Source organism: Microcaecilia unicolor, chromosome 4 (assembly GCF_901765095.1).
Source record: "Microcaecilia unicolor chromosome 4, aMicUni1.1, whole genome shotgun sequence".
NCBI lineage: Eukaryota > Metazoa > Chordata > Amphibia > Gymnophiona > Siphonopidae > Microcaecilia > Microcaecilia unicolor.
In genome coordinates, this window is record NC_044034.1 from 79,767,769 (window position 1) to 79,790,131 (window position 22,363).

The 22,363-nt window shown below is 43.7% G+C and overlaps 1 protein-coding gene across 2 annotated transcripts in view; it reads right to left on the reverse strand.

Moving 5' to 3' along the window:
- LOC115468575 (probable tRNA methyltransferase 9B) overlaps window positions 1-22,363 on the reverse strand; it is a 134,800-nt gene that overhangs the window by 82,291 nt on the left and 30,146 nt on the right. Inside the window, exons 1-2 of one of the 2 annotated variants that reach the window (XM_030200377.1) lie at window positions 5,826-6,074; window positions 4,949-5,021 (exon numbers count right to left, since the gene is read on the reverse strand). The exons of the other annotated variant lie outside the window; for it this stretch is intronic. The gene's annotated coding sequence lies outside the window, so the exon portion shown is untranslated. Of the gene's footprint in view, window positions 1-4,948; window positions 5,022-5,825; window positions 6,075-22,363 lie in introns of those variants that run through there. 2 annotated transcript variants of the gene reach the window in all.

A 22,363-nucleotide genomic window follows, 5' to 3' on the forward strand; every position in this document is an offset into this window, starting at 1 on the left:
TGGAGCCAGGGTGGCAGGTAAAACCTGATCTAGAGTATAGTCCAGGGCAGGCCAGGATCTCGGTACATAGCAGGTGGAGCCACAGCAGCTGGTAAAAGGAAGTATGGGGAAACTGGTAGGAATTAAGTTTAGAATAGGAAACATACATGCAGGTGAAGCTGGAATAATATAAAGGCTTTTTGGGTTGGTATGTTTAAGTTTAATAATCTAACCCCAAAAGCTTTCGAAGGGGGTTACTTTTGCACTGAGATTTTGAGTAAACAGTATGCTTAAGAAGAAAGAACCCAAGGCTGTGCAGAAGGGATATTTTATGTTTTAATAAATAATATAAGTTTCTTGGATGCATTGGACTGAGTCTCTGGGATCCAGCCCAGGCTTCCTGAAGTGGAATCTGTGCCAGGAAGCTTGGAGTAACAGCATCACTATGGCCAGTGGGAGGCGCCAGGACCACCATGGCAGAGGTGACAAAATAACATAGTAATATAGTAAATGACGGCAGATAAAGACCTGTATGGCCCATCCAGTCTACCCAACAAGATAAACTCATTTTACATGTTATGTGATACTTTATATGCATACCCAAGTTTGATTTGTCCTTGCCTTTCTCAGGGCACAGACCATAGAAGTCTGTCCAGTACTGTTCTTGTACTAAGTTCTAAAGCTAACATCGAAGCCCCTTAAAATTTACACTCCAGCCCATCCCTATCTATTCAGTCATGATCAGGGCGTAGACTGTAGAAGTCTGCCCAGCTCCCGTTTTGTTTCCCAATTACCGGCGTCGCCACCCAATCTCCGCTAAGATTCCACAGAACCATTATAAAAACCTCCTGAAATAAAAAAATATATTAAAAATATAAATGAATCATTCTACTACCAAAAAATTTCGCTTTCAGTTTTTTGTTTATTTTATTTTATTTATAGTTGGATACTATTTGGGGTAGTGGAATGATTCATTTATATTTTTAATATAGTTTTTTTATTTCAGGAGGTTTTTATAATTTTTAAGGGGTGTATTCCCTTCACCCTTTTTTAGATATGTATACACTTAATTTGGCAACGCTAAAACCTGTGCATACCACACTATACATTTAGCGAATTTGATAGATATTTAATTGATATCATATCCACCTCTCCTTTTATATGTTTTGATTTTCCATTTTAGTCTCACTCTGTATGGATTCATATTTCTCTGTTTTAATTTTTCAATGTTAATGGGATTTAAATGTATTAACTATGGCATTCACTGATTTTGATTACTATACCATTGGTTAAACATTTAATATTTGATTTTATTTTTTATTCTATTTCATTTTAAGTTATATTATGGATGATTTAAATATGTTGTGATTTTTTGCTCAGTCTTGATGTATATGTACATGATTTATATATTATGATTTGATGTCTAAGTTTTTATTGTTTTAGTTTATAGTTTTACCCCTGACGCAGCCTGAGGGCGAAACGTAGCCATGTCGGGTATTGTTTTACTCACCTCTGGGTTTTGTTTCATTAAACTTTGTTATTTCTGGAAATTTGTACAGGTACCCTGAAACTACCTGCTCCTACCCTATCCAAAAGATCTAAAAAAAAATCATTTGTTGAAAAAACAAAATATTCAATTTGTCTTATTTTGTTTCTGTATCTTTTTATTAGGATCTGGCAATCAGGTTGCAAACTGCAATGTGCAACTGAATCTGTTACTACTGGTTTCACATATACTGTACTTTTGGTATATCTTAAAAACAAGATCATTCTTGGTATGTGAGAGACTGTAGAATTCGATTTTATTATAGATGCCTATATCAGCACACGAAATAAACAAAAGAACTGGGCAGGAAGTACAAAGTACAAACAGCTCATTCTGGAGAACGCCATCTGAAAATATTATTGTTCTAACAAGAAATACCACAAATCCTCTTTTCATGTACATCTTGGACTTACAAATGATTGGTAGCATGGAATGTTACTACTATTTGGATTTCTACCAGATACTTGTGTCATGGATTGGACACTGTTGGAAACAGGATTCTGGGCTACATGGACCATTGGTCTGACCCAATATGGCTATTCTTAAAGTCTGGAAACAGGATCTGGAAATTACTGAACAAACTCTACTAGGAATACGTTTGGTATAAGGTCAACAGACCTACACAATCAGTTAGCCTTTCCCAATCTATATATTTTCTATCCAATAGAGCAATATGGACTCTTGTTAGAAAATGGAGGACAAACAATGCCAATATCAAAGTTTGCTGGCATTATAAACAAAATGATGAAAGGGGCGCCCAAGTTTTCCCGAGGACATCCTCGCAGGACATCCCCGTGAAGGGGCGGAGAAACCCGTATTATCGAAACAAGATGGACGGTCATCTTTCGTTTCGATAATACAGTCGGGGACGCCCAAATCGCGAAATTTAGGTCGACCTTAGAGATGGTCGTCCCCGATTTTCGGCCATAATGGAAACCGAGGACACCCATCTCAGAAACGACCAAATCCAAGCCACTTGGTCATGGGAGGAGCCAGCATTCGTAGTGCACTGGTCCCCTGACATGCCAGGACACCAACCAGGCACTGCAGTGGACTTCAGAAATTGCTCCCAGGTGCATAGCTCCCTTACCTTGTGTGCTGAACCCCGCAAAACCCACTCCCCACAACTGTACACCACTATCATAGCCCTAAGGGGTGAAGGGAGGCACCTACATGTGAGTACAGTGGGTTTCTGATGGGTTTTGAAGGGTTCACATTTACCACCACAAGTGTAACAGGTAGGGGGGGATGGGCCTGGGTCCGCCTGCCTGAAGTGCACTGCACCCACTAAAGCTGCTCCAGGGACCTGCATACTGCTGTGATGGAGTTGGGTATGATATTTGAGGCTGGCAAAAAATATTTAAAAAGTTTTTTCTTTAGGGTGGGAGGAGGTTGGTGACCACTGGGGGAGTAAGGGGAGGTCATCCCCGATTCTCTCCGGTGGTCATCTGGTCAGTTTGGGCACCTTTTTGAGGCTTGGTCGTAAAAACAAATGGACCAAGTAAAGCCGGCCAAGTGCTCGTCAGGGATGCCCTTCTTTTTTCCATTATCGGTCGAGGACGCCCATGTATTAGGCACGCCCCAGTCCCGCCTTCGCTACGCTTCTGACACTCTCCCGTGAACTTTGGTCGTCCCCGTGACGGAAAGCAGTTGAGGATGCCCAAAATCGGCTTTCGATTATGCCGATTTGGGCGACCCTGGGAGGACGCCCATCTCCCGATTTGTGTCAAAAGATGGGCGCCCTTCTCTTTCAAAAATAAGCCTGTTAATATACTATCTCATCAATGGGTATTATAATAATTTTTATGTTAATTATAAACTGATTATGATTGTAGTATTTCTTTCATAAGAACACAAGAGTAGCTATACTGGGTCAGACCAATGGTCTATCTATCACAGCATCCTGCCTCCAACGGTGGCCAAGCCCATAAGTATCTGGGAAAAACCCAAATCGTCGCAACATTCCATGCTACAAATCCCAGGGCAAGCAGTTGCTTCCCCATGTCTATCTCAATAGCAGACTATGGACTTTCCTCCAGGAACATGTCCAAACCCTTTTTAAACCCAGATACGCTAACTGCTGTTACCACATCCTCTGGCAATAAGTTCCAGAGCTTAACTATTCATTGAGTCATAAAATATTTCCTCCTATTTGTTTTTAAAGTATTTCCATGTAACTTCCTTGAGTGTCCTCTTGTCTTTACTTTTGGAACAAGTAAAAAATCGATTTACTTCTACTCATTCTACACCACTCAGGATTTTATAGACCTCAATCATATCTCTCCTCATCTGTCTCTTTTCCAAGCTGAAGATCCCTAACCTCTAGCCTTTCCTCATACAAGAGAAGTTCCATCCCCTTTATCATTTTGGTCGCTGTTCTTTGAACCTTTTCTAATTCCGCTAGATCTTTTTTGAGATACAGCGACCAGAACTGAATTCAATATTCAAGATGCGGTCGCACCATGGAAAAATAAAGAGGCATTATAGAATTTTCGGTCTTATTCACCATCCCTTTCCTAATAATTCCTAGCATCCTGTTTGCTTTCTTGGCCGCAGAAGCACATTGAGAAGAAGATTTCCCAGATCTTTTTCTTGAGTGCTGACCCCTAAGGTGGACCCTAGCATCAGGTAACTATGATCCGGATTATTCTTTCCAACGTGCATCTCCTTTCATTTGTCCATATTAAATTTCATCTGCCATTTGGACGCCTAGTCTTCCAATTTCCTAATGTCTTCCTGCAATTTTTCACAGTCCGCACGTGTTTTAACAACCTTGAATAGTTTTGTATTATCTGCAAATTTGACCACCTCACTCGTCATTCCGATTTCCATATCATTTATAAATATGGTAAATAGCACCGGTCCCAGTACAGATCCCTGTGGCACTCCACTGTTCACTCTCATCCATTGAAAGAAATGACCATTTAACCCTACCCTCTGTTTTCTGTCCAATAACCAATTCCTAATCCACACCAGAACCTTGCCTCCTATCCCAGGACTCTTTAATTTTCTCAGAAGTCTCTCATGAGGAACTTTATCAAAAGCTTTCTGAAAATCTAGATACACTACATCAACCGGCTCACCTTTATCCACGTGTTTATTCATGCCTTCAAAGAAATGAAGCAAACTGGTGAGGCAAGACTTCCCTCGGCTGAACCCTTACTGACTCTGTCCCATTAAACTACGTTTGTCTATCTGTTCCATAATTTTATTCTTTATAATAGTTTCCACTATTTTGCCAGGCACTGATGTCAGGCTTACCGGTCTGTAATTTCCCAAATCACCCCTGGAACCCTTTTCAAACATCTGACAATGACAATAATTATGTTTATTTATATTTTATATAGTTCTCTTCAGTTGTATTTTATTTGTTATAAAAATTCAAGAAAATCTTTGAACTAAAAAAAAAAAGATACCACAAACCTGCATTAGAATAGTAGTTCATATCAATCAAGCAATGCAAAGATAAATTTCATCCATTGCCAGAGGCTCTTCCCTGTGGTGAACAGAGAGATTAAACAGATTATTAATAATGGTCTTGCATGCACTGCATGGCTATAATGCAGTAAATTTGGAAAAGTGAAAAAACTAAAAATTGAATAGGCTGATTATTAAACGATTGCCACAGTTACTGGCAGGTTTGTGCCAATTTGCCCTGATACAAAGCCTGCACCAGACTTATTAATGAAAAAATAATCCCATTATTTTGAATGGGGAAGACAAGGTACAGAACTGATGCAATATTTGCACTGGAGCAAACCTTTAATAAGTCAGCTCCTGAAAGTAATAATAACAACAAATAAATAAAACACTGAGGATTCTGGGCATTTGATTCTCCATTAGCTGTTTCACGTGTTGTACCCATTGATTAAAATGTGAGATATTTTTTTTTTTGTCTTTGCGTTGTCTTAAGCAATAGAGGTATTATTGACATAATTTTATATTAAGACCCTATGGCATCGAGCCAAAGTACGTTACCTGTGCACAATGAGTTAAGCGGCACAGCAGTATCTCAGAACCGGGGGGGCAGGATGATGGGTGCAGCAAAAAAAAAAAAAAAGCACAGAGCCCCGCCGGTATTCGGCCACTCTAGCGACGGTAAGGGGCTCCCACCCCCGTTTTCCGTTAATGCCTGACGCGCTGACACAGAGCAGCCAAGCATTAGCAGCCGGCGTTGCAAACTTCTCAAGAGCTGTCATTAACCCCCCTAACCGGCATCTTTTGTATTCCCCAGCGAAACGAAAATGAAAGAAAACCAACGCGAAGCGGCTCGAGGACTTGCTAGGAACGTCTCTGTTACCTGCGGCCGCTGCAGACCGAATTTGGCCAGCCTGGGGCACAGTTGCACCGCTGTCCCCGCCGACGGTTGACAGGACCTCGGAGAAACAAAGGCACTGTCTGGAAGGAGAGCGAGGCGGCGCAGGCTGTGAGCTGCCAGGACCTGAGCGAGGAGAGGTGCGGAAGCGTGGTGAGAACGGTGCGGGATCAGCGTGAAAGACGAGAACAGACCTCGGGGAGCTGGAGCCACTCTGTCCCAAGAATAAAGATATAGAAGTTAGCCAATAAAAATTAACCAAAAGAACATAAATGTGATATCTTTTATTTATTGGCTTAATCTAATACATTTTTAACTAGATTTTGGGAGATAACCCTCAGGTCTGGAGCAAAAAGCCCCTTCTGACTGCAGTCAGGGCTTAGGAGGAATGTGAAACCCTGTATAGCTGTTTAATTTGATACTGGCCTCATCCCTCAGGGGTGATGTACTAAGTAAAAGACCACTTCAACTAAAGGAAAGAAGTGAGCATTCCAATAGACTTTGATAGGAAGACAATGGAAAGTTTACCATTCAGGGGCTGATGCACAAAGGCAAGGCTTTTTTTGAGGGGGTACTGAGTACCGGCACCTTTTCCACTGTCTGCTAAAATTGACCCATTGTCCCCAAGTTTTAATGAAAGAGCTGAGGCTCTACACACCAATTCTTCCTTATCATAGATTATGTGACTGGTTGCAGGGGGCCTGGCTATTGTGGGGTAGGTTCCTCAGCAGGGCCGGTCCTAGGGTCTCTGGCGCCCCCCTGCAGACTATGAGATGCCCCCCCCCCCCAGCATCTCCTCTCTCTTCTCCCACCCTGCTCCTGTCCAGCGATTCTCCTTCGCCCCATCCCCCGCCGCCCTTGGTGCTTTAAATCTTTAAATTACCTCCGTTCCAGCAGCCGTGTCATTTGAAACCCTTGCCCCATCTGTAGCCTTCCCTCCCTTCGTGAGTTTGTTCTGCAGTCCCGCCCTCGAGGAAATGACGTCAGAAGGCGGGACTGCGGAACGAACTCACGAAGGGAGGGAAGGCTAGAGACGGGGCAGGGCTTTCAAATGATGCGGCTGCTAGAACTGAGGTAAATTAAAGATTTAAAGCACCAAGGGCGGCGCGGTATGGCGGTGCAGCACCGCAGCGGTGCCCTTGGAGGCAGGCGCCCCCTGCGGCGCTTACCCCCGCTTACCGGGTTTGACTGGCCCTGTTCCTCAGTGATCACCCCACTCCTGAAGGGTGCCAAGGCATTTGAGTACCGGCACCTTTTTTGCTAGAAAAAACACACTGCACAAAGGTCTCTGCTAAATACAGTAGCCACAGGTGAACTTAGGGCTAGATGCACTAAAGTCCTCTGAAGAGCCGTTCCGTTACCCATTCCATAGCGAATCGTTAGGGAACGGCCATGCATCAAGGAAAGGGAATGCAAATGAGCTGCTCGTTGTAGCTTACTTGCATTCTCTATTTCCTCGGAAACCAGTCGGCCAGTTGAGCATGCGCAGAGCAGCCAAGCGTTATGCTGGCTGCTCTGCGCATGCCAAGGATGTCCTTCACTAAAAAAAAAAGGATGTCTCTGATGAGAAAAAAAAAAAAGGACATCATACTTCTTAATTTTTACTCTCACTCTTCTGTTTTAAATCTTCGAGACATTTTTCTCTTCCTCATCGGCAGCTGAAGAGAGGGCTAATGGACAATTGTGATGCCCCCCCCCCCCCCCCCCATGGCCTCTCAGCCAATTACAGCGCATTTAGCTGACACCAGTGAGAGCTAAACGTGCTGTGATTGGCTGAGAGAGACCTGGAGGAGGGGCATAATCGAGCACCCTTGAAGAAAAGCCCGTCCTGCTCGTCAGGGACGTCCCTCTAAAGTGCCTTACATGGACGTCCTTCACTAAACCAAAAAAGGACGACTGCGGTATGCAAATGATATTGCTAGAAATTAAAAGCTAAAAAAAAGCTTTATGTGTGATATACACAACAAAAAAAGTTTTAAAAACAGCTAGATGTGTGATATACACAATTGCACCACTGCATTCTGATATGAACTGGACAATGTTGGCACATTTAGACTGCCTCTGGACAGAACTTCTGCATGAAGGAAGCCTCTATATATAAATCTCACCGCCAACGTTCTGAAGCTCACTGTGTGGCAGGGAAACACTGAAGCCCTGTACTGTTCTAGGCTGTCAGCAACACTCACTCTCACTCATAGACCCGCCCTCAGCCACGCCCCATCCAGACATAATTCACAACCCCAGCGTTCTAATGAAGCCTGAAGCTGCACCAACTTCCGTGCTGGTGTAGATCGCTGTTCCCCCATGACGTCGAGGGCGGAGCACTGACACTCACCGAATGGGCTGCACTGTAGCTCCGCCGTCGCGTCAAAACGCGATGACATCGACGGTGGAGTGGGGAAGGCACAAGGCACGACTCGCAAAGAACGTCGGTTGAATGGAAAAGCACAGAAAACCGTGACGCACGCAGGGGGAGGAGCCCTACTCCTCCCCCTGCCTGCAAATCACCTGTCACTGCCCCCCTCCTCAGCGCATCTCCCAACCCCCTCCCCCCCAAGCACATACCTCCCAAGGAATCAGGAGCGCCCCCCTCCTCGGCACATCACCCAACCCCCTCCCCCCCCAAGCACATACCTCCCAAGGAATCAGGAGCACCTGCCTGAGAGACAAGAAGCTGTTTGAGGATCCCGAATTCCCGGCGACCAGAGCGCGTTTCCCTACTCCTCCCCTGCCTACAAATCACCTGTCACTGACCCCCCTCCTCGGCGCATCACCCAACCCCCTCCCCCCCCAAGCACATACCTCCCAAGGAATCAGGAGCACCCCCCTCCTCGGCGCATCACCCAAACCCCTCCCCCCCAAGCACAAGACAAGAACCTGTTTGAGGATCCCGAATTCCCGGCGACTCCACAGAGTGTGGAAGTCATGCAACACAAGACCATCATCTGGCTGACACCGAAGGTAAGGCTGGGGAATGTGGCCGGGCAGCTCCTGCTTTTTCTCGAATTCTCTGTGTGAAAACGTTTATTAAATCTAACCAATGGCCACATTAAATCTAACCAGATGTCAGCCTCTCTGCACTGGTGAAAGGTGCTTAAACGCAAAAGTCGCTGCAGAGTCATCTCTGCACTTACAAACTAACTTGCCTGTGCACATGAACAAAAACACCAGAATTCAGACTTCGGGTCAGAGGAGCGACCATATTGCCCTGAAAGTGTGCTGTTCATTGTATCCCCAAACAGAGTGTGTGTTGCGGCCATGTTTAATATTAATTGTTACATTTATATAAAAATTCTAGGGCATGCAAAACAAGGTTCAAAATGAACCACCAGTATATACAAATGGCACCCAAATTCTACGGGGGGGGGGGGCTGACACCAGAGGGGGGGGGAGGTATCTCTGTCACACACACTCTCTCTCTCTCTCACACACACACTTTCTCTCACAGTCAATGTCTTTCTCGCTCTCACTCTCACACACTCTATCTCTCACACTGTATCACATTCACTCTCTATGTGTCACACAGTCACTCACACACTCTCTTGGTCTCATACACTCAGTCTCACAGAGAGTCTGTGTCTCACACACACTCTCTCTCTCTTGCACACACTGTATCTGTGTGAAACACTTTCTCTCACACTGTGTCTCACATACACACTTGCACACACTCATTCTCACACACACTCTCTCTCACAGACACACTCGCACCCAGACTCACTCTCTCTCTCACACACACACACACACTCGCACATTCTCTCTCTCTCTCACAGTCACTCTCACATACACTCTTTCAAACATACACACTCCGAGGAAAACCTTGCTAGCGCCTGTTTCATTTGTGTCAGAAACGGGCCTTTTTTACTAGTTATTCAATATCTGTCTGTGAAATAGCAGTAATAAAAAAGGCAAGTGCATTTTTATAATAACCACTGCATTCCATAAAACAAAAAGGAACAAGTTCCTCAGAGGAGGGCGGGACATAGTGAGGCCCGACGACGACGAACTTCGAAGCGAAAAGATTTACTTCTGCAGGGCAGACGCGAGGCGCTGCCTGCAACGACGCTTCAAAAATTTTTTTTAAAGGTAGGGTGGGAGCAGGAGAGTCGGGTCGGTGTGGGGGGGCCCTCAGATGGGAGAGGGGTGTTGTGGGGGTTCTCACATGGGGAGGGGAGGGGGTTTTCATATGGGAGAACGGGACTGGGGTGGGGAGGGGGGTATCAGATGGGAGAGGGGTGTTGTGGGGGTTCTCACATGGGAGGGGAGGGGGTTTTTATATGGAAGAAGGGGACCTGGGTGGGGAGGGGGTTCTCAGATGGGAGAGGGGTGTTCTGGGGGTTCTTAGATGGGGAAGGGGTTTTCAGATGGGAGAAGGGGACTGGAGTGGGGAGGGGGTTTCCAGATGGGAGAAGGGGACTGGGGTGGGGAGGAGGTTCTCAGATGGGAGAGGAGAGGGGTGTTCTGGGGGTTCTCAGATGGGAGAAGGGGTGGGGAGGGGGTTCTCAGATGGGAGGAGGGAAGGGGTTCTCAGATAGGAGGAGGGGGCTCTCAAATGGGAGAAGGGGGCTGGAACTGGGGTCTGAGAAGGGGTCATGATGGAAAATGGAGCATGCCTGGGTCAGGTGAGAGAATGGGTCGGGCTGAAAAGGGGGGCAAGGCATGTGGATGAAGGGGGCTGAAACTGGGGGCTGAAGGAGCGTAGGTGGGATAAGGGGGTTAGTACTGGGACTGGGGGCTGAAAGGCGGCAGGGGCTGAAATTGTGGGGACTGGGGGCTGAAAAGGAGGCAGGGAGAAGTGGCTGGGGCTGAAGCTCAGGACTGGTGACAGAAAAGGGCTGGGGTTGAAACTGGGGGCTAAAAAGGGGACAGGGAGAAGTGGCTGGGGGCTAAAGCTCGGGACTGGTGGGAGAAAAGGACTGGGGCTGAAAAAAAGGGGCAGAGAGGGGACAGATCCTGGATGGAAGGGGGAGTGAGAGGGAGGGCAGACCTTAGATGGATGGGAGAGGGAGGGCAAATGGTGGATTGAGCGGACAGAGAGAAAGGGCAGATAGTGGATGGAAGCGATAGAAAGGGCAGAGAGTGAATGGAAGGGGGAGAGAGAGAGGGCAGACAGGGGTAGATGGTGGATGGAAGGGGCAGAGATAGAGGGCAGATGTAGATGGGAGAGAGGGCAGACATTGGATGGAGGGGACAGCAGAGAGGGCAGACACTGGATGGCAGAGAGAGAAGAAAGACAGATGCTGGATAGAAGGAAGACAGGGAAAAGAAGATGAGGAAAGCAGAAACCAGAGACAAACTGTAAATAAAATATATATTTTTATTTTTTTTGCTTTAGGATAAAGTAGTATTGTAGCTGTGTTAATGTTTATAAGAGAACATGTAAACAAGGTAATCTTTTTATTGAACTAATTTTAATACATTTTGGCTAACTTTCGGAGCACAAAACCCCCTTCCTCAGGTCCGGATAGGATATTGTAACAACACTATACTGTATTGACCTGAGGAAGGATGTTTTGGCCTCTGAAAGCTAAATGTATTAGTCCAATAAAATGGTATTTTATTTTCTATATTTGTTTTATTTCTATTTGTTAATTTGTAAAGTGGTGATTGGTACTTGTTAGTTTTTTCAAATTTACATCTGCTGTCTTTATGTTTTGCACAGTACTAGGGGACATTTTCTGTTTCTGTGGTGTTGCATTGTATGCAGAGTCTGGCATCTTGGGGGTTCAGTTTAATTTTTGTCTAAATAGAAAGTTTATTATTGCTTATTCTATAGTGGATTAGGGTGTATCTGTGTTTGTGAAAAAGACATGGCTTTCGGTTGGCATTGACTGTGCAAGATGGACGATCTGTGTTATTCTGCCTGGTTTTGTTTTACAGTAGGTAAATTGATGTTCTAGTGCTCACTGTAGTGTTTAAGATGCTTTCCTTTTCCTTGTGTGACTTGTAGAAATTACTGCTTATGGTATGCTAGAATTGCTCTATAGGTCCTGAGTGTTTTGTATTCTTGGCATGCCTAGTACTAGATTTTGGAGGGGGGGGGGAGGGGTGTTAAAAAAATGACCGGCCCTGGGTGTCAACTACCCTAGGTACGCCACTGCCAGGAGCAAAGCCTCCTGCACTAACCATTAACTAGCCATTAGGCCACTCCTCCACTCCACTTTATTACAATGGGAGATATTGGTCATCTAAGTTGTGAGGTACACATTTCAGTGAAAAGAACAAGCAATGCCTGAACTGGCTTTACTCTGTATGTATCTAGGTATGGACATGATCTGATTTTTCTTCTAAGTCTTTTGGCCATTGATGCGATGAATCAGTGCATAACTGAAATAATGCAAAAAGTAGACATAGCCTGCTTTTGCTCTGAAGGGCTCAGCTTCCCACCCACCCACTTACCTACCTACCTATCCTAAGGCTATTGGTAAATAGTTGCATGGTGGGTACTTAGATGGAACTTAGCAGATAGGAATGTTAGTGTGGAGCCTCTGTGGTCCAGTCAGTTTCTTCTGGCCTTGGGAGTCCCTGGGTTGGTTCCTCTGGACGGGAGAGCCCTCAGTTAAGTGGTTAGAGGTATTAATTGCACACCAGGGAATTATGCACCATAATTTTCAAACTTATGCAGTAAGGTGGTGTGGTAGCCATGTTAGTCCACTTTTAAAGGCAATTAATAGAAATAAATCAAATTATGCATAATTTCCTGGGCTGTACATAATGATGTGTGGTGTGCTTAGCTACAATCCATGGGAGCAGTACAATGTGTCTTTTGCCTCCTTCGACTTGAATCCCCTGGATCTGATGATTATTCTTGTGAGAACTTTATTGTAGCAATGGATGTTTGGCTCTGTCATTTTCATCCCTGATCAAGATGTCTGGATAGCTTTATGTTTACTTGGTAGTAACAGTGAAGGGCAGATTTAAGTCTCAAGCAAAAATGGGGAAAGCCAGCAGGTCACTTTGCTGGCATGATGCTAAACTCTCATCTTTTGTCCAAGAATGTAATTTTTCTATAACTTCAAGAGAAAACAACATCTACAAAAAATACTATCACTCTTTTGCCTGAAATACATAAAATAAGAATTGGCAGATATTTGACAGTGCTTTATTATACACATAAGTTTGCATGACCAGTTTTTTTTTGTGGGGGGGGGGGGGGGGGGGGGGGTTGTAAATGGAATTTTTTTCCTTTCAGAAGTTGCAGGAAATTGAACTATTGGGTTAAGGAGGTACTAGTTTAAATTCATATAAACAAAATGACTTGATGCATTTTGCTTTTGTTTTGGCCTACTTTTCCATGAAACTTAAAATGGCCAAAGTGTGTGAGTGTGTTATTGCCAGAAAAGAGAATACGGAGCTCATTTTTGAAAGAGAAAAACCTTTAAAAAGTGGCGTAACGCAGCATTTGGACATTTTGCTTGCCAAACCATTCAGATTGCTATTTTCAAAACATTTTTCTATGCTGTCATCCACAGTGCATTCAGTTCACAAGAGAGCATGTTGGGGGCTTGGTAAGGGGGGGGGGGGGGGGGGATTTGGGTGTTCCTAACACTTGGATGTTTTTCTGCCATGATGGAACAAAACAAAAATGTCTAGGACTAAAACTAAGATGTTTTGAACTAGACCTGTTTTAATAATGACTTAAGCCACAAAAAAGTGCCCTAAATGACAAGATGACTACTGGATAAATAAAGGAATGACCCTACTACTACTACTTGACATTTCTAAAGCGCTACTAGGGTTACGCAGCGCTGTGACCCCCCCCCCCTTACTCCCCCAGTAGTCCATCCTCTATGACAGCCTCAGATATTATGGGCAGTCCTAGTACAGCAGTAAGCAGGTCCCTGGAGCAGCCCTAGTGGTTCGTGCAGTGCGCTGTGGAAAGGGGACCCAGGCCCATAATCCACTCTAACTGTTACACTTGTAGTGGAAAGTGTCAGCCACCCCCAAAACCCACCAAAAACCTACTGTACCCACATATAGGTGACACCTGCAGACATAAGGGATATTGTAGTGGTGTATAGTTGGGTACAGTAGATGTTTGGAGGGTTCACCATACAATGTAAAGGGGTAAGGGTGAGATGTGTAGCTGGGACCTTTTATGTGAAGTCCACTGCAGTGGCCCCTAGGTTGCTCCACCTGTTCTCCTGGGATGCCTATGTGGCCAGTCTACTAAGAAAGCTGGCTCCTGCTACATCTCAATGGCTTGATTTTGTGTGTTTCTCACTTGGACCTTTTTTTTTCCCCAAAAATGATCCATAAATATAAATGCACCTAGTACAGCAATATCTAGAAAAAGGCTATTTTCAAAACAAAAAGATAAACGTTTTTCATTTTTGAAAATCGTTATATTTGCCACTTGGATTTTAGACGTTTTGAGCAAAACATCCAAAGTCGGATTTCAATGTCATATTGAGAATGCTCCTCTATACGTGATTTGAAATTCATACAGCACACAAATGTGAACTGTAGGCCTAAAAGATTACAAAATGGTTATTAAGAGTACATAAACATGCAAAGCATTTAAAGTCGTTCCCAGCAAAGGCAGTCCCCTCGTATTCACCGCTATGTGCAAGCTGCTAGGTGAGGAAGACTGAGAAACAGCAACTTATTTAGCACATTTCCTTAGTCCAGTGATAGTCAAACCTTTTGATCTAAGAGCCCCATTTGCAACATTGGTAAATATGAACATTAGAAAAGCCATACTGAATCAGACCAGTGTCCATCAGACCTAATATCCTGTCTCAGACACTGACCTGTTCAGATAATAAATAGCTAGCAGATTCCAACAATTGCATCTCATTTCCATGGGTGAACAATGGCAACCTAAATCTTCCGGGATAATAATTTTTTTATAGACTTTCCTCCAATTACTTGTCCAGTCCTCTTGAATTCCACTATGTTGGTCACCTTGAAAATATTCTCCAGTAATATATTCCACAGCTTAGTTAAGCACTATATGAAAAACACTTTCTACTATTTGCTTTCAATCTGCTAGGCATTAGTTTCATGGAGAGCCTTCTTGTTTTGTGTTTGGCAGGTTCAACATTTATTTATTTATTTGTTACATTTGTATCCCACATTTTCCCACCTATTTGCAGGCTCAATGTGGCTTACATAGTACCGTAGAGGCGATCGCCAATACCGGTTTAAACAAATACAGAGGTAGTGATAGTGTAAGGTCAATGTGTGATAGGCACATTGGGAATCGTAAGGAGGAAGAGTTAAATTATGTCCAGTTCTAGCTTTGGTTTCATTATGCCGCTGGGTTAAGGCATCTAAGTTGGATCGTTAGGGTATGCCTTTTTGAACAAGTTAGTTTTTAGTAGTTTCCAGAAGTTTAGGTGGTCATATGTTGTTTTCAAGGCGTTTGGTAGTGCATTCCATAGTTGTGTACTTATGTAGGAGAAGCTGGACGCATAGGTTGATTTGTATTTGAGTCCTTTGCAGCTTGGGTGATGGAGATTTAGGTATGTTCTTGTCGATCTAAATGTGTTTCTGGTTGGTAGGTCTATGAGGTCAGTCATGTATCCCGGGGCTTCTTCGTAGATGATTATCCTGCTTATAATCGAACGGGAAAAACGCCCAAGTTCCGACCTAAATCGGGAGATGGACGTTTATCTCACAAAAACGAATAACGCGGTATAATCGAAAGCCGAACTTGGACGTTTTCAACTATCACTCCATCGCGGAAGCGTACAAAGTTGACGGGGGAGTGTCGGAGGCGTGGTCAAGGTGGGACTGGGGCATGGTTATCACCAGAACAGAGATGGGCGCCTTTCGCCGTTAATGGAAAAAAAGTATGCGTTTGTAGCTAGAATTTAGGGCACTTTTCCTGGACCCTGTTTTTTCACGAATAAGGCCCCAAAAAGTGCCCTAAATGACCAGATTACCACCAGAGGGAATCGGGGATGACCTCCCCTGACTCCCCAAGTGGTCACTAACCCCCTCCCACCACAAAAAATGATGTTTCACAACTTTTTATTTTCACCCTCAAATGTAATACCCACCTCCCTGGCAGCAGTATGCAGGTCCCTGGAGCAGTTGTTAGGGGGTGCAGTGGACTTCAGGCAGGTGGACCCAGGCCCATCCCCCCCCTACCTGTTACAATTGTGCTGCTTAATGCTTAGTCGTCCAACCCCCCCCAAACCCACTGTACCCACATGTAGGTGCCCCCTTCACCCCTTAGAGCTATAGTAATGGTGTAGACTTGTGGGCAGTAGGTTTTGAGGGGGATTTGGGGGGCTCAACACACAAGGGAAGGGTGCTATGCACCTGGGAGCTCTTTTACCTTTTTTTTGTTTTTGTAAAAGTGCCCCCTAGGGTGCCCGGTTGGTGTCCTGGCATGTGAGGGGGACCAGTGCACTACGAATCCTGGCCCCTCCCACAAACAAATGCCTTGGATTTATTCGTTTTGAGCTGGGCGCTTTCATTTTCCATTATCGCTGAAAAACAAAAACGCCCAGCTCACAAATTGTAGAAGAAAACATGGACGTCTATTTTTTTTTTTTAATACGGTTCGGTCCGCCCCTTCACGGACCCGTTCTCGGAGATAAACGCCCATGGAGATAGACATTTTCGTTCGATTATGCCCCTCTTTGTGAACCAGGGTTCAGATTTTGAACGCAACATTCATTCCCTATTAAACCTTTTTCCACACTCACAATTTTATAAACTTCTATCATATCCCCTTTCAGTCTTCTTTTCTCCCAAGTTAAAAAGCCCTAACTTGTTTAGCTTCTCCTCACAAGGGAGATGTTGCATCCCCTTTATCATTTTTTTCTCCATTCTCAGAATCTTTTCTAGTTGCACTATATCCTATTTGAGGTGGGGCAACCACTGCACACATTGGGAAAAAGATGAAATGTGGTGGGCCCAGATGTGAACAATAAAAAGGAAACGGAGCCTCAAACCGGAGGAAGCAAGATTTATTTACATTTGGTAAAACCATGTTGCCTTGGATCTTGTAACCCATTGAATTCCACTATCCTTTCCTTCAGCAATGCTTCCATTACTTTTCCAATAACTGAAGTGAGGTATACCAATCTGTAGTTTCCCACTTCTTCTCTGTCACCACTTTTGTGAAAAGGGACCACATCCATTCTTCTCCAATCCTGTGGAACCTCTCCCGTCTCCAAGATTTATTAAACAAATCTTTAAGAGGACTTGCCAGAACCTCCCTCAATATCCTGGGATGGATCCCGTCTGGTCCCATGGCTTTGTCCACCTTCAGTTTTTCAAGTTGTTCATAAACACTGTGCGATTATGATTCTTCTCCAGGATTTTCTTCCTTGAACACAGAACAGAAAAATTTGTTTAGCATGTTTGCATTTCCCTGATCATTCTCTATGTAGTGGTCTACGGCATCTTTCAGTCTAACAATTCCATTTTTAGCCTTCCTCCTTTCACTAATATACCTGAAAAAATTCTTGTCTCCCCTTACATTTCTAGTCATTTGTTCTTCTGCTTGTGCTTTCGCCAGACGTATAAGTCTCTTGGATTCTTCCAGTTTCATGTGGTATTCTTTTCTGTGTTCCTCTTGAGTTTTTCTGTATTTCATGAACACCAATTCTTTTGCCTTTATTTTCTCAGCCACTTGTTTGGAGAACCATATCAATTTCCTTTTTCTCTTGCTTTTATTTACTCTCCTCACATAAAGGCCAGTAGCCATTTTTATAGTTCCTTTCAAACTGGACCACAGTCTTTCCACTTCTCATATGTTCTCCAATCCTATCAGCTCTTTCTTCAGGTACTCCCACATTTTATTAACTACTACTACTACTACTTATCATTTCTAAAGCACTTTTAGATGTATGCAGCGCTGTACACTTAAACATGAAGAGACAGTCCCTGCTCGACAGAGCTTACAATCTAATTAGGACAGATAAACAGGACAAACAAAAGATAAGGGAATATTAAAGTGAGGATGATAAAATAAGGGTCAGCATGTTTGAAATCCGGGACAGAGTTTTGAGTGGCTGCCCTCTTCTTTAACTGTTATATTAAACCAAACTGTTTGATGATCACTACTGCCCAGATGAGCACACACTCAGACATTAGACACTTTCTCCATTTGTGATCACCAGATCCAACGTTGCTCCTTCCCTCATGGGTTCCATCATCATTTATCTGAGCAGATCATTTTGAAAGGCATCCATGATCTCTCTACATCTTTCTGATTCCTCAAGTGGAGCTTTCGAATTTCCATACGGCAGGTTGAAATCTCCCAGTAGCACTACTTCCCCTTTCTTTCTCAACTTTTGGATATCTAAAACCAGATCTTTACCAAGCTGCTCTGATTATGTTGGAGGTCTGTAGGCAACACTCATGTGGATAGAGGTTCTGCCTTTTCTCTTTCAAGGCGATCCATATTGCTTCTTCTTTCCCCAGGCCCCATGCATTTCAGTCTCTCTGGTATTGTTTCTATTTTTAAAATCCCACATGATCTTGACCTGTTCATTTTCTATAACCTTTTCAGTGATGTGATCCTAATAGTTGTTTGCTATAGTAATAGCCTACTTTATGCAGAGATTCCAGTGGATCAATTTAGCCACTTAACTGTGACGCTGTTTATAGTCAGTTTGGGCTATTTCACTACACTACTGATTAGATGGTCTACGGTTTCACCTTTGGCATTCCATAATCAGTATTTCTTGTCATTAGACGCTAGGATATCAACTAAGCATATTCTATATACCCATCAAAATCTAGGCACCAATTATATTTCCGCACTGATTTTCTAGGCGCCATATATAGAATCTGGCCCTATAGGAGTTTCATGCACAGCTTTATAGAATACAATGTGCCTGTAACTCTCACTTAATGCCAATAATTGGTTGTTAGCAACCGATTACTGGTGCTGATTGGCTCATTAATCAATTAAGTTGCATGTGAAAATCGGCTATGCATTCAACTTTAGTCGCCATGTATAGAATCCGAAGGTATGCAAACAAAAACAATTGCATGGGTCTGCCAAAAAATGCAGAAAGCAGTAAAGGGCATAGGACCACTTTTATCAAACCGCGTTAGTGGTCCCCAGTGCAGCATTGTCGACAAAGCCCGTTCACTTTGAATGGGCTTTGTCGGCATTGCTACGCGGGAGCCACTAGCACGGCTTGATAAAAGAGGCCCATAGTGAGAAAGCATGTGCACTGTGCTGTGATAGATATTGCTACTGTGTGGCATGAAAAATCACTAGGTCAGAGTTTCCAGACAAAAAAAGACACCAATGAACTAAGCAGTAACCCAGACAGCATGTGATAGAGGCATAGAATTCAAAAGAGTTTCTAAAACCTGCTTTTGTTCTTTACATTGCAACAAAACATCACAAGCAAGCATAAGTGTGACTGCCAAAACAGGACAATGATAAATGAGTAAATGTGATGGGCTTCAAAGACTTTGTCAGCATCAGGCAAGCCAATCCAAACTGAAACTGTATGATGTTACAATTAGAGCAATATATGCTACAAGCAAAACAACAAGAGAGGACAGCAGCTGGAATTTCAGGTTCTGTACTCCAAAAGACAACACTATGAATCAGTGAGCACATGAACCTCATAAAATTAAATCTCTTGCCAAAAATTCACACTCTGCTTCAACCAATATCCAGGAATAAACACAGTAATTTGATTTGATTTATTACTTTGATATGCTGCTAATCTATCAGAAACAAACGGTTTATAATTAAAATAAAATTACATAAAAATACAAGTTAAAACATGTATTCCCTACCATACAACTGTCCTATTGATTTTGTAGTTCCTTTCTATCTCTTTTTTTATGTCATTTTAAAATTGTAAACCATTTTGATTTTATTTTGATTGGTGTATATCAAATTTTAATAAACACAAACATACCCTGCCCTCCATCACCCCCATCCTACAGAAACCCTTCCTAGCTAATCTCATTCCCAAATGCCTGTACAAAAAGCCACGCTTTCAGAGAGTTATAAAACTAACAGCTAATTTCATTGTAAATTCATGGGGGAGTGCATTCCACCACAAAAGACCCATAACTAAAAGTAGGCCCACCAGGGGCAGGGAAAATACCTAGTGTATATGAATGTAGCTCATTTTGAGCTACAACTGAAAACGTACAAGCCGAATCGCAAATAAGAAATAAATAAAATAATAGAGGGCTAACCATGATATGCATTCCAACAGACTACATGAATGTTTTTGAACATCGTAACACGTGGAGGGGCATTTTCGATATGACGTCTAAGTTAGACTTTGTACATTTTATGCTAAACATCCCAAATCCGAACAGAAAATATGGCCATTTTTGAAACAGCAAAACGTCTATCTTTGTTTTCAAAAATGGCTACATACAAGATGTTTTCATGCTCTGTTATCGTTTTTGGGCCATTAAAAAAAAAAAAAAACATCCAAGTGAAAAATGTAGAAAATCAAGCCATTGGGATGTAAGAGGAGCCAGCATTCTTAGTAGATTAGCCACACAGACATCCCAAGAGCAGTGGCGTAGCCAAGGGTGGGCTCGGGTGGGCCCTTGCCCACCCATTTTGGGCTCAGGCCATAGGCGGTCGGTGGCCCAACTGTTTGGGGAGGCTAAAGGGGGTGAGGTTAGGGGTAGGGCCAGGGGTGGAGCTTAAATCCATAATTGTCTGATAACACACAGAAAAAAATAAAAATAAAAGTCACAATTAATACCTTTTATTAAATTTAGATATTAGATATGTATCATATGTCAAAGAATAAAGTGGTTGCTCAACTGCAAAACACTGTGCACAACTTTGTGCAAAAACAAACTCAGAACCTTACTGTACCATAAATATTACACTGGGCAGAACTTAATACACCAATATACCACCCATACGGAAAATGCAGACCGTCAACAATATGAAACAAGGGATCATAATATCACAATTCTCATATACAGCCACAAAACACCCTAATTCATATTTAATGTGGGATAAAATGCCATAAATAAGTAAATAAATATAAACTTTTAATGTTGAGCACCTGATTCTCAAAGTGGACATATTCCAAACACTATAATGAAAATAAAATTATCTTTTCTACCTTTGTTGTCTGGTGACTTTGTTTTTCTGATCATGCTGGCCCAGTATCCGATTCTGCTGCTATCTGTCCTCTTAACTCCATTTCCAGGGCTTCCTTTCCATTTATTTCTTTACTTTCCGTCTTTCTTCTTCGTTTCTTGTCCTACATCTGTAAGTAAAAGCTGGGTCCTCCGCAGACTTGACTGTCCAGTGGATCCAGCTTCTGCCTATTTTTTCCATCCATGTGCAGTTTTTCTCCTCTTTTCCCTCATCTCATCTCCTTCCTCTCTCTTCCCTCCCCTCCCCTCTATGTCCAGCAATTTCTCCTCTCTCCCTGGGCCCAGTCCTCCCATCAATGTCCATCCATGCTCCTCTCTCCCCTGCACCCCTCCATTCACCCATATTCAGCAATTCCCCTCTTTCCCTGAGCCCTGCCATCCCATCCATGCTCCTCTCTCCCCTGCCCCCTCCATTCACCCATATTCAGCAATTCTCCTCTCCCCTGCCCCCCTCCATTCACCCATATTCAGCAATTCTCCTCTTTCCCTGAGCCCTGCCATCCCATCCATGCTCCTCTCTCCCCTGCCCCCCTCCATTCACCCATATTCAGCAATTCTCCTCTCCCCTGCCCCCCTCCATTCACCCATATTCAGCAATTCTCCTCTCCCCTCCATTCACCCATATTCAGCAATTCCCCTCTTTCCCTGAGCCCTGCCATCCCATCCATGCTCCTCTCTCCCCTGCCCCCTCCATTCACCCATATTCAGCAATTCTCCTCTCCCCTGCCCCCCTCCATTCACCCATATTCAGCAATTCCCCTCTTTCCCTGAGCCCTGCCATCCCATTCATCTCACTCTCTCCCCTGCCCCAACTGCCCACCCTCTTCTCCCCCCCAAGATCCCTTAACTTTTCTTTTTCTTTCAAATTTACCTCCAGTCCGGCAGCACAGCGACAGACAGCGTCAGTGAAAGTGCTCCCAGTAAAAGCGCTTCTCTTCACTCAATGACCCGCCTTCTTCTGATGTCAATGCTCCCAAGGGCTATTGCTCTTCTTGTCTTGAGGAGAACCTCAGAGGATGCTGGGGTTCAGAATTACTAGCTCTTAATAGGGCTCTGCAACCACCAATAATAGAGTTTACCCTTTAGAGGGCTGTCTCTCTTCTTAACCAGAAACTTAAGACTATTCAGCAAAAATGATTACAGAACCGAACCCAAACCCCACAATGAATGCCCAACCATGCCACCAATCTCCCCCTCCCTTAACTCATGGGAGCAGTTTTGTTTTTTTAGTTCCCTTATTCTGATCCAGCTCTCTCCATTCAGTGTGTGTATGCATCATGGAACCCACAAGCTTTATTCCCTTCAGTGAATTAATACACTCATAATATATAAAACAGCTCCCAGCATTCTGCCTGTCGAACTTCATTTACATGCAGCAGAGCTGTGGAACCCATCCCTTTCCTGCAAATGTAACAATGTTCAAACAGCCACATTCCTCTGCAGCTCTACTA